Below are 12,656 nucleotides of genomic sequence, written 5' to 3' on the forward strand. Positions count from 1 at the left end.
AAACTATTGCAAAGCAGGTAGTGCCACACAAACAGAACCTTTAGTCCACTGAGCCTCTTTTTTAACACTTTTGGCAAGAACACCAGTCAGAGATACAGAAGAATGGTTCCAGTAAGTCTGCTATAGTCTTCTGGTGATTTATTCTGTTAAAGGAATATTCTCCCATGCAGATGGCCCTAGGCAAGAGACAGCTGTAAATGCAGCAACATTTCAGCCAAAATCATGGGATTTTCACTTTGTAACACAAAGCTGTTGTGTTACACACAGTGAAACTCTAGTTTATCTCAAAGTGGACAATGTGAAATTAATTCATCCAAACAGGGTTTATGAGAAAAAAAGCAACTTAAGTGTCTTAAATGCTAAAGGTACTTAATATATAAATTGATTAAGTTGAAAATTATTTCAGTGCCTTACAGTGTATGCATTCATTACAAATTCTCTCTTTTTGCCTTCAGATTGACATATTTTACACTATGGGATTGACAAATTCAACTATTAAAAGTATTAAAAAGAACATGACTGAATCTTTTTGTTACTATTTTCACTTTGCAGTAAACACCTACTACTTTAGCAATAAAATACAATTGTTAATTCATGATCTTTTCAAGTCAAGACACCATGAGACACAGCTGTTTAAATTTTCATTAGGGACTTTGAAAAATATTTTGGAAAAAAATTGATGTCTTAGACCATCTACTCCTGAAAACATGAACATTCTGACAAGTCTGCTCACCGTGAAAATGACTCACATCACTGCTGTTCCTAGCTGGTACTCTTTCTGATCACAGAAGTATTTCTCTCTGTTTTAAAGAACCAAATGCCATACCTGAATATTGAACAATAAATATGGGCTGCTTGAACACTAGCAATATTTGAACAGCAGAAAAAGTCTTTCAGTGTCTATTATGAGCATTCATTTTTTAAAAACATTATATAGACTGTTTAACCAGTCTGAATTAAACTGAAATTTAATTAACTCATTACTTTATAAAAAATACTAAAACAAAGGACTATTTTTGCTCTAATATGAAAGTCTAATGTGGTAACATCCATTTCAAAGTGCTTTCTGGATTATGTATACTGATTTTTACACCTGCCACAGGAGCACACAACCTTGGGGACAGAATGTAACAAAGACCTAAGCACAATCATTAGTAAAGAATTTGTTCAAAGTTTTAGATCTTCGTGTGGGACTGCATGAGACTACTTCAAGTCTCCCCAGCTGTCCTCCTCTTTTTCTATGTTGTGGATAAAGAATGAAATGTATGACTGAAGAAGGGCATCCAGAGAAAGCGACAATCTCCTGAGGAAAGGAGAGCTTCAAGGCATCTCCAATACTTGAGCCGACAGCAGCTGGCCATTTCAATGGCAACACTGAGGGGCTGGTGTACCTACAATCTCATGCCCTTCTGGCCTTCAGAGAGCAATTGGTAAACGCTGAGTAAGCATCTTTTGGTTTAGAATTTGAGAAGTCTCTCTGTGGGAGAGGTGCCTACCGCCATACATTCAAAGAACTGAAAGTCTCTGTTTCATTAAAGATGGAGGTTGGTGCTACACTTCCATCTTTGAATCTTTGAGGATCTTTGAATCCTCCTCAGGACTGTGCTCATCCAAAGAGCCGCAATTCTACATTCACTTGTTTTCCCTGGGGATTAAAATTCCCAACTGTCATGTCAGGACACTATCTTAGAAAAATAGCTGTATTCCACTAGCAGTTGTCCAGTTATGAGTGCTCCTCACCTCCTGTGGAGAAACATATTACAATACCAAAACAGAAGGATTCACTGCATCAGAGAGGGCAGAATGATGTTGACCTTCCTGACAGGATTCCACCAACAAAACATTGCAACCCTGTTTGCAATGGAAGTTGCAAACAAAAGTGGAAAGTGCTGTGACTTCTGGAGGCAGTATCAGTTGCAAGGACACTTTTTTCCACTAAGAACTGAAACAAAATTTTGATCCCATAGTTTCACCTATGTCTTTGCTGTACTAGGAAAAAATGTATATAGCCAAAATACCAAAATCTTTATATCTGGTGTACAAACAGCACAGGAGCTGCTACGGCAGATACACAGAATCACTCTAAAAAAAAATCAACTCCACTTCAAACATTACCATTTATATTGTCCGCAAACTCCCATCAGATGTTTGTTTGGAACCTCATCACTCTACTGTTCAGAAAGAAACTTCTGATGTACACTCACTCAAGCTGCATTAGTACCATCTGCTCCTGAGCAGCACCATCCTTTACAGTTTACATCCCCTGAATGGTGGTCTTGGGTATATACAGGCACCAAGCAAATTCCAGATCAGCTTTCACATCAACAAGACTAATCTAGACATGCTCTTTTATCATATAAAACAGTCTATATCCGTTACCACTGTAGTCCTTTTCTTCACCTACCCCTGTTTGAGTTCATCTCTTCTAAACCTGGGAGAGCACAACCATATACTGTGTTCCACTTGGACTGAACACAAGAACTTATTCTGGTAGACCAAAGAAACTGTGGTTTTAATACATGGTGCAATAACATGTAAGCCTCCTGCTACCTTATCTTCAGCAGCTAAAAGCTACATATTTATCTGTAACGAAATTCTGACATGTATCAACATATTGGGATGTATTAATATATATTTTCTCTGCTACACTACATGAGGCCATGAAGTTGGGAATTAATACCAATCAGCACTGAATTCACGTCAAGGTCTTATGGATGTAACATTACTGCTGGCCCACCTGCTTAACTCCCAGTTTTTTACTGAAACATCATATGGTTTGATAACATAATTTCCAGTTTGTGAAAAAAGTTGTTTCCATAACTATTCAGCAAGGAGAAGAAAGAATAGCCATTGTATCACTGCTTCCCACTAAAAAGCATCATCTGTTTTTTCTAAGCCCCAGTGATTTCCTTAAGTGTTATATACAAGCTATGCAAACAACGCACTAATACTCCAAACATGCAAATGGATTATATGTATTTCTACAGGAAATTACTCAAGGCAAGTGAGAGTGTAAAGTCAAACAAATTATCATCTATAATTGAAAACATGTAAGTAACTTTTAATTAAACATGACTCCTCTACTGAAAAAAACCCACATTAAAACCCTACTAAAAGGGAAGAACTAATGGGGAGGGGGAAGTGGGAGGGGAAGGAATGAACAAAACACTGTTTTGTGAAGAGGGTGTTGTTCACAAAAAAAAAAATTTGCAAAGCAGACTTTAAAATGTATTTCTAACTTACCGTTGATTCAAAGCCCACATCAATTTCAAGCGAACACATATGTATGTAAAAAATTCACTCTCACAACCACAAATAAGAGACCAGAATTCTAATTTATGCAAGTAACTGATTTCTTTTAAATGTCAAATATTAGACTGAGACAAGCAGAAGGAATACTGGAGTTAAAACTATCAACAATATTATTAAAGATTGAGACATCTAAAATCTAGTAAAAACTAAACACAGAAAATCCTTAAGCTGATCCTCAGAATTTCTAAGCCACAGTTGGAGGCCCATCACAGAAAGGACACCTAGCTGCTTGTGCTCAGGTCCCAAGGAAGCTTAGTAAAGGGAAATCTCTTCAGCTGAGAACCTCAAGTAAGTGTTGCATATGATGCATCTAGATGTTAAAGGCTAGTTAAACCATTCAACAATCATCAAAACACTTTCAAAAAAAACGAATGTATACCGTCTTCTCACTTTGCATATGGAAAAAGCAAGAGGAGAAAACTAAATGTCTTGATCAAAATTGCAATAAGATGACTTTCATACAACAGGTTTATGTGTCTCATCTTTCTGCAGCTAGAAATCACAATAGCTGCAGAGCAGAGCTGGCACAACTTTAGGCCTTCCACAGGAAAGAGCACAAGAATGTATTTATTGGTAGTCTATCTAATCACTGACAACCCATTCCTCCCACTGTCATGACATGGAAAAAAAATCAAGAAATATACAAGTTTCCAAAGGTCAGCTCAGAGCTTGCCCTACATTTTAACCTCAGTCAGCAAATTATCCTAGGGATAATGGTATTTCTGCTAGCAAAACCTCTTTTGCAACTACTCCTTGTATCAGTCCTTCATTAGGCTACTACACAAAACCCCCATTCTCCCAACCTAACACCATGACATTTTCCCCACAGCCTGGCCAGCAAAATTTTTAGCACAGACTATGGTGTTACTGTGTAAAAAACCTAATAACGCTTAGGGAAAATTAATCGGCAGCAACACTTTAACCCCAAGTATCCAGTCTATCTAAACTCTCTCTGCAAGAAATAAAGGGATCTATTTTCAGAACTAAAGTTGAGCTGGGATTTGAAATACAGAGATCCATAAAATTCAGGGTAGTCTTCCAGCTTCAAACTGCACAGGCCACACACAATATGGGCCATGTAAGCAGCAAGGATGAAGAACAAAACTGAAGTGATTACATGCTGTCTCACAGGCCATAGGTTTACAGCAAGTGCTTTTTGTATATGAGGTCAGATGCAGGTAACATCCTCTATAAGGCAACTCCATGTGGCAGGTGTATGTAAATACACCAGACAGAAAGAAAAATGAAAGTTTTGATGTGAATTTCTACTCTAATCTCAAAGCATATTATCTTTCAACCATACCACAGCAACTGCACAAGTAAATGCCCCAGCTATTACATGTTCAGATTGAAGTGTTGCTCTTCCTTGATAACACATTATATAAAATGGGTACAGTAATCAACTCTGCTGCTGCATCAGTGTATTCACAAGTATCTGCTTAATTGTCTACATTTCTACTACATTTCACTCCTTTAGCTCTGCAGAGCAAATGTGCTAAGAAATACTAAGTGATGGCATAGTTCTCACAACCTTCAACAATGCAAGAATTATTTCCTTACTTCTTCATGATTGCTGGTTATCTAGTAAGATCTAAAGGTCACAGATAAACCTATGGAGAAACACCCAATAATCCTTAAGCAGAGATCAACAAAGCTTCCATTAAATGCTAGCAGGAACAAAAGTGAGAAATGTAGAAAGAGAAACTATATTAATAAATCTGTGGAAGAGACAGATACCAGAAAACTGAAAAACTGACAGCAGAAAGAAAAAAAGCATTTAAAAATGTTTCATGCTTCCAGAGAGGATACAGAGGCTTGAAGGATATTGGCAGAAAGGAAGAAAAGAGAAAATAAGTCTGTACTGAGCTTTTAATCTTTCCTTAATTGTACTGAGAGTCTCCAGCATTATCCCCAGAGAGAATTAAGCATAAAAGACTAAGTTACTCAAACAAGTTCCTTTATAACAAGTCCTTTCAGAACAGCATGACTTCTTTGAAGGACTCAGTTTCTGAAAGATTAGGTCACACAAAAATCTTACTGCAATGCATATTTCTATTACACTAAATCAAAATTGTACCTGATTCCAGTAACCTGCACTTAGGAATATGTGGATAGGGTTCTGTGGGAATTAACAGAATAGAGTTTGTCTGTCTATTTTGCTTAATACTTCAAGAAAATTGTTTGCACTGGTAGTCAGAATAGATATTTTTCAAAGGTCAAAAGAGTGGTGGTGTGCAAAATTAAATAGAAATTACTCAGGAAATGGTGAGAGGTTAAAATGTCAGCAAGTTGAACTATATCAGTAAGTACCAGATGCAGGATAGCAAGGTTTCACTTTAAATGCTTATTATTTATCACCCTCAAAGAACTGTTATATAAGCCTGGCTTAAGGCTTTGTACAGCATCTAGAAAGAAAAGAGTATTTTATCAATGTAATTTGAAATTAACAGGTAAAGTTCATTCAGAAGATATAAACTATTATTTGTGAGTTTCAGCTTTCTTTCAACTTCTTCACTTGGGATTTAACTGAGAAAGTATTTTAAGCAGAATTCAGAGGAAATACACACTAATGGTCGTATCTAATCAGGCATGGGATAAAGGATAAAGAAACTGAGCCTTAAGCACTACACCAGACTAATGGTATGAATTCTGCTAAACCACAGATTTCAACAACAGCCTGTAACAGAAATACTAGATGAAAACTCAAATTTTGTGAACATCCAATTCATGATATGGTTCAAAAATACATAGAACACGTGCCTTAAAAGGCAACAACGTCTTATGTGGTGTTCTTCAGTATTTGTGGCATAAACAACTATTCACCAAAAGAAAAATATTTATCCATAAGCAGACTTGCTTCCATAAACCCCCTTGAGATTTAAACATTTCCGAGGGCCAGCAGGCCCTTTCACATTCCTGGTGAACAGATTTCTAGGAATTTTGAAGCTCACTGAACTAATGGAATTTGAGCAATACCCACTAACCCTGAGAACTGTTGGAGTCTTATTGCTCAGACTGGAATGAGGATTGATTCAAGAACAAGCACATGGATTATTTGGGGTTTTTTAAATCTCTTTCTTTTCTTGATATCTGGGACTGGCCATAATCAGCACAGATGACAGGTCTAGCCCTGTAATTCTTATTCTCTGCCACAGAAAAGATATTCCATATTTAGGTCCTAGTTTTCTGTATCTTCCTTTTTAAGTGTACCTCAGGGATGCCTAGAGTTCACAAGGCTTTGATATTATTTCCCTGAGTACAAGTACTGGGCTGACCATTGTGTTAAGCACCCCTGAACTACTTAGCTACAAAATCATTTGAGTGATTCCAGCCTCTTGCTCTCACATTGTATCAGCTGTGTCAGTGGGTAGAAACTGTTACAGAAAGGATAAAGCTAAAGAGAATTGAACCCTACTGCCACCAGCCTGGGCTGCATATTATACAAGGAGAAAAAAGCAATTAGTAATTACCTGGGCTGAAATCTCACAATGCTCACTGATTTCAATATGGTAGTGATTCACCACGGATGAAAAGTGGGGAGGAAACAGGCTAAGGTTTCTAATAATCACCGATTATGACCAGGAAAAGATATCTATGAGAACTGTACTATCTCATGTAAGCAAAGAGCACTCTTCTTTTGAACCCATTTATTAATCCATATGCCTAAACAATTCATAATGTCTGAGGTTTAGCTTCTTTTAAGTTGCTGAATGCCCATTCAAGGGAGTACTTACTAGGAATAGAAGAATTTACATTTCACTAAATAGGGCCTGTATGTTTCATTACTCTCGCTACATGAAAGTGAACATTTAAAAAGTATTTTTAAAAAATATTTTGTAACTCCACCAGATTGCGGGAATAAAAAGGAATAATACTATCATGCAACAGCCTTGCTTTCAGCTTGTGTTAATCTGTTCAAGATCATCCACTGTCACAAAACTCATTGTCAAAGATCTCTAAATTTTTTTAATGCTGACAGGTTTAAGCTAATGGATTTTTAAAATGTCAGTATTAAAACATATCCATTGATCCAAGAAACGGTATCAGATAATTTGCCTCACCTATTATATAGTACAAGTAGGAAGCATCCACTGAAAAGCAGAATGCAAGTGCACTCTCTATACCAAGGCCTTGGAGGAACACACCACTTGTATCAACTGCTGTAAAGCAAGAAAAAACTCAAGCTTCTTAAGGGCTTACTATTTTTCTCAATAACCTGTGACAAACAGTAATAATAGATAAACCTCTTGTGTAAGGAAGAAAAGGTGCAACTCATCTGAGGAGAGACAAAGGACTGAGACAATAACACCAACCAGAAGATCAGAAAGGCTCCACCTCTGAAATAACCCTTTCAAACACAACCCCACAGCTGAGCATGGTCTGTGTCAAATCCAGAAGTTGAGAAGTATAAGCAAAGCCCTATGCAGCTGATCACTTTGGTATCCACTCCAAGGCAGGAAAGGACACAAAGAGCTAGAACCAAAGCTTCAGGCAATCTGACACAGAAGTTTGACAAGGCAAATCTAAATTTGCCTTGTAGCATATACGCACACAATACATATTAGATACATAGCAGATTATATATGCATACATATCTGAAAAAACATAATTCTGTTAAGCTTTTTATTCTCTCTATGACAGAGGAGAATGAAACACATATTTGATAGTAAAAAGTACGTCTGGGAAAAAAGCCAGAATCTATTTTATAAGCTTCAAATGTTATGATTCTTCTGAAAGACATTTCTACTTAATAAAAATGAACTAATGAAAGACCAAAAGTTTGTTTCCTGAAGTAATATTCAGAGCCTCTCAGTTGTGTTTTGCAATATATGTTTTCGCCATTTAGCACATCATGCTTAGAGATACCACATTTAATAATACAATCTGCTGAGGATGAAAAGCATTTTCTTTGCTAATAAAAAAGCTGGTTATAGAAAGTGCAAGTTTGGCAGTAAAGCTTTCAAGAAAAAATGCAGCCTGAAAAACATCTGCAGACTTTAAGTGTATACATTTCAGTTTGTCAGATGTTCTTCTGTAATTTAAATATTTTAAGAATCAACCAAAATACTTTATTTCCCTGGAAATTGGATGAATTTGTATTTTTCAACTTTACCTCTAACCATGATAAAATTTGAGAAAACCAATAAAGGCATTACTTAACAGGGAGACTGACATGCTTTCTGGATGTTTTGATTCTTTTTTTATTCAAGAAACAATCTCAAATAAATCAAGCTTTCTGCAACATAAGACCTTTTGAAGTGCTAATGAACATATAAACATTTATATGGACTGTAAATAGGAATGACAATATATTTTTGCACAGTGTCTCATATAACAGGATTCAACAGGGGGTTCAAGCAGATGATCATTATTACAGTGATACAGAACAGCACTCAAGAGAAATGCCATAGTAGGATGGTTTAAGAGAAGTCACATCTACACAGTCCTATTCCACCTCTGCACAGTGACCAGCGACAGAATCACAAAATGTTGCTTTTGAAATAGATTCAGAATAAATCAGGAGACTGAGATGCAAAACAACTGTAGGGATGACACACCAGAAAAGTTTGTTGCAGAGAGACACAAGGAAGGATCAAGGCCTTTCCAATCAGCTTGTTATTTTTCAATATTTTCAGTTGTTTAAGAGGTGCCTGAAGTGCCAGTGACTGTCACCTTAAACCAAGGACAACAACAAAGAAAGGGACACTCAGTTAAAACTAACTGGATCTTCTCCAAGAGTTCTGCCTCATTGACAATACTGAATATCATAATGGCACAGTAAATAATCTGTAACAGAGCAGACAATCATTGATTATGAATTTTTCAGTCACAATGTCATTATTTAGCAAAGCATTTATCACAGCAAGACTCTACCAAAACACTTGTACACTTTCATCAGTACCTATCACGCCAAGAGAAATGCTGCATTACCGAAGGGAAAAATCTTGTTTCTAGACAAGCTTTTCCACAGCCAACGGCCATTAAGGGTATCTTATGAGATAGACTGTCAAACAGTGTTCCCAAAATCTGCCTCTATTTTTAAAATAAGAAGTGATTAATACAACCAAATGAAAGCAGCAGTCACCATGGTGGTATGCTGACAAACATGGCTAGTTCTGATGTGTGTTTGGCTACCAAGGGTTAAATGCTGTGTCATGCTTATTTAAATCTGCTCTACCAGACAAAGCATCACTCGTTAAAATTAAAAATGTCTGATAAAGCAGAACAAGAGGAAGAAGAAAGTATTATGAAGATGATCAAAACCAATGTAACAGCAGTACTGAAGGCCAGAATCTGCTCCCATCTAGCTCCTTGTGTATTAAATTAGTTGTATTGTATTCACTTGAAATATGTTCAATTCATATCAGCAAAACAGGGAGCACTATCTGACACTTTTTCTTGATATAATAACAATTCTGAAATCTTTCCCTGCTACTCACATGCTTTCCCAGTATTAACACAAGGTATGAAGGTGGGATATTAGCTATTTTCACAGCTTTGCTCACATCTAGCCAATTCTGTGTTTACTGTCATATTCTAAATATGGGCACAGGGATTTTTTTATATTCCTTCTTCTTCCATGTGTTCCTATATGAAAAAAAATATTGCCTGTCATCACTTCATTTTTCAGTGTCTCTCACGCTAGGTCTGTGTCTTTGCATAAAAATTTGTGTTTCTCATCAGCTGAGATTTGCAGACAACATAAGGCAACATTTCACACATTTGGATCCTTCTGGTGCCTTAAGTTTTAGCTCTTATATTTTTCAGATCAGTACTGCTTTAGTGTATAACTCTAAAACTCTACAGACTCAGTCACTGTTCTCCCATTTTATTCAGACAAAACCATTTCTCTCTAGGCCTGAAACTCAGACACCTCACTTTCTCAGGCACCAAAAAAGGTAAAAAACAGTGAAATAGGGGGCAAACTAGGGGAATGTGACTCAATTACCTGAAGCTGTAATTGGACAATTGATCTCTGATACGCAAATAGACCAAACTTGTATCTATCAAAAAAACCTCTGATGGTCATCCATCTTGGGTGTAGTCTCTGCAAGAATCCTGCACTGCCCAAGGTGTACCCTTTGAAGGCCTTTCAGTAAATACCTACCTTTATCCTTTAACTCTGCCTATCCTCTGTTCTAAGTAGCCTTTTCAGGCATCACTTCCACGTCTCTCTTCTGTGTTGTATTCTGACAACATGGAATAATTCTTCCTTATTCTATTCTTCCTTATTCTTCCTTCTAAGATGGCTATTTGGGTCATTGGTGAAGATAGTATTCCAGGTACATTGAAAATGCAGGCTACCACAATTTGATCACTTTTACATTTCTCAAATAAAATCCCATTAGAGAGACAAATCATTAAGGAATCATTTGAGCAGTCAACGGAGAGAGTGCCATCAAGCGAGTAAAGACAGCTGAGTGTTCCATGACCACCTTTTTATACTTTTGTGGGTCTCCAAGCACTTCGCTATTTTAAATCACATGATCACCCATCCTGCAAAGCTAAATATTCTGTATTTTATTAACTGTAGTTTTATACCTCTACTATGTTTGCCTATGGGAAATCAGTAAATCAGGGCAGAGACTTCTGCAATTGATTACTGGGCAATAAACGGGCAGAGTGGTACACCATAAATCAAGGTGATAGTTTAGGGGCTGGACATTAATCTGATTCTTTCTTTGATTCCCCCCTTTCAATATTTCATTTCTCAGATCAAATTTAATCTCTCACTCAAATGAACTGGAAAGAATTTCTGGTATGGAATACTCATTGGTAAAAAGGTATATTAGAAAGTACTGACATTTACGTGAGATTCCTAATACTCCTTAAACATGCTAAAGTGTTCAGGAGCCTACTAGAGAAAGAAGCAAGAACATTCTCATGTAACAATGCAACGTGTATTTTTCAACACCCTAAGGCAAGGAAAAGGCTGCCTCTTTGAAATGCTGCCTACTGCACTGCACTGCAAAACACCACATGAGATGTAGTAACACCCTTTGATAAACAATGCACTTACAATACAACCAAATGGATAAAAACAAATTTAAATTCTTCTGTATTTATTTTCATTAATGTATTTTTACAGTGCCTTCATAATTCCTACTGCCATAATCCCAGGACATAAAATGAAGCATAAAATTATATTATACCTTGATATGAGAAGTGTGATTAGATATACCTTCAAGCGACAAACTGATATTCCATACAAATACACAGACAGCTGTGGTCCAAATTCTGATTAACTTAAGGCTTAATCAGAAATCCCACAGTGCTCCAGCATCCCTTTTCATACATGTACTTTCTACATGGCATTCCAACGAAACAGTGTCTAAAACTTCTATTCTGACAGATTTGCTTTTAAACTAGCTCATTAAAACCAAGCACACACAGCGCTCAAGAAAACGGAGTAAGAAAGCTGCTTCTCCCAAAGCTATCATTACAGAGCAGTTCAGTCTGCTGAGGGCTGAATTAACAGCAGATGCAGGCAAAAGCAGGAAGCAAGTTACACTATGGTTTATCAGTTTACAAGATGTGTAAGTGCTGCTGACTAGGAATTAAAAAAAAAAAAATCATTCTGACCTTACAGGGGCCAAGTCTCCCTCTCTCCAAAGTCACTGCATAACGAAGTAATAGCTGTTCTTCATTTACTCAAGTGTTTCTCAAGGCATGTTCAGTAACTCCTAACACAGTCTTATTCCACACGAAAGGAAATTGGTTATTTGTATGTTATCCAAGGAAGGCTGAGTAATACACTATGGTAGGAAAGACCTCTAAAAATAAGTCACCTCTCAGCAGATTCACTCCCTTCCTGTCTGGGTTTGAATCAGTTTGCAACTGCGTGAAAGGACAAAGCTTGAGGATGAACTATGGAGAACTTCTGTAATGATCACGCTGCTCAAATGCATTCATTTCCCTCCTGTTTAAAAGAATTCAGTTATTAGGGGTGGAGCAAGGTAGTGACCCAACAGGATGTGCGTGACCAGAGCTCCTCATGTGTTTCTTCTGCTTTCATGTTTATTTTTGGATGTATTTTCCTTTGTGCTTTGAAGTAGTGAAGTAGTTTTTGGGCAAGGTAGCTAGCACCACAATCACTTATAAATACTAAGGAAGGAAAGCAAGCCCTCATCAACACAAATACTATTTTTTCCTACTTAGATTCATAGAGTATCTTGGAAGTCTACACTGTTGTAACAGTAATGAGTTACTTTTTTTCGTGTTTGTTAGTGCTCTTCAGATACCAAAGCCAGGGACAATTGGTGCACAAAGGAACATCACCAGTGATTCCCATAACCTTTAAGTTCTTCATCAGGGAACAGTGTTCAGCAGTGTGAGAATTCAAT

At 37.0% G+C, this 12,656-nt stretch overlaps 1 protein-coding gene across 4 annotated transcripts in view; it reads right to left on the minus strand.

The window, feature by feature from the left end:
• The window catches only part of RAPGEF4 (Rap guanine nucleotide exchange factor 4), a 142,930-nt gene that overhangs the window by 105,997 nt on the left and 24,277 nt on the right, over positions 1–12,656 (minus strand). Inside the window, exon 1 of one of the 4 annotated variants that reach the window (XM_083864713.1) lies at positions 11,896–12,224. The exons of the other annotated variants lie outside the window; for them this stretch is intronic. The gene's annotated coding sequence lies outside the window, so the exon portion shown is untranslated. Of the gene's footprint in view, positions 1–11,895; positions 12,225–12,656 lie in introns of those variants that run through there. 4 annotated transcript variants of the gene reach the window in all.

Source organism: Zosterops lateralis (genome assembly GCF_965231275.1).
Source record: "Zosterops lateralis genome assembly, chromosome: 7".
NCBI lineage: Eukaryota > Metazoa > Chordata > Aves > Passeriformes > Zosteropidae > Zosterops > Zosterops lateralis.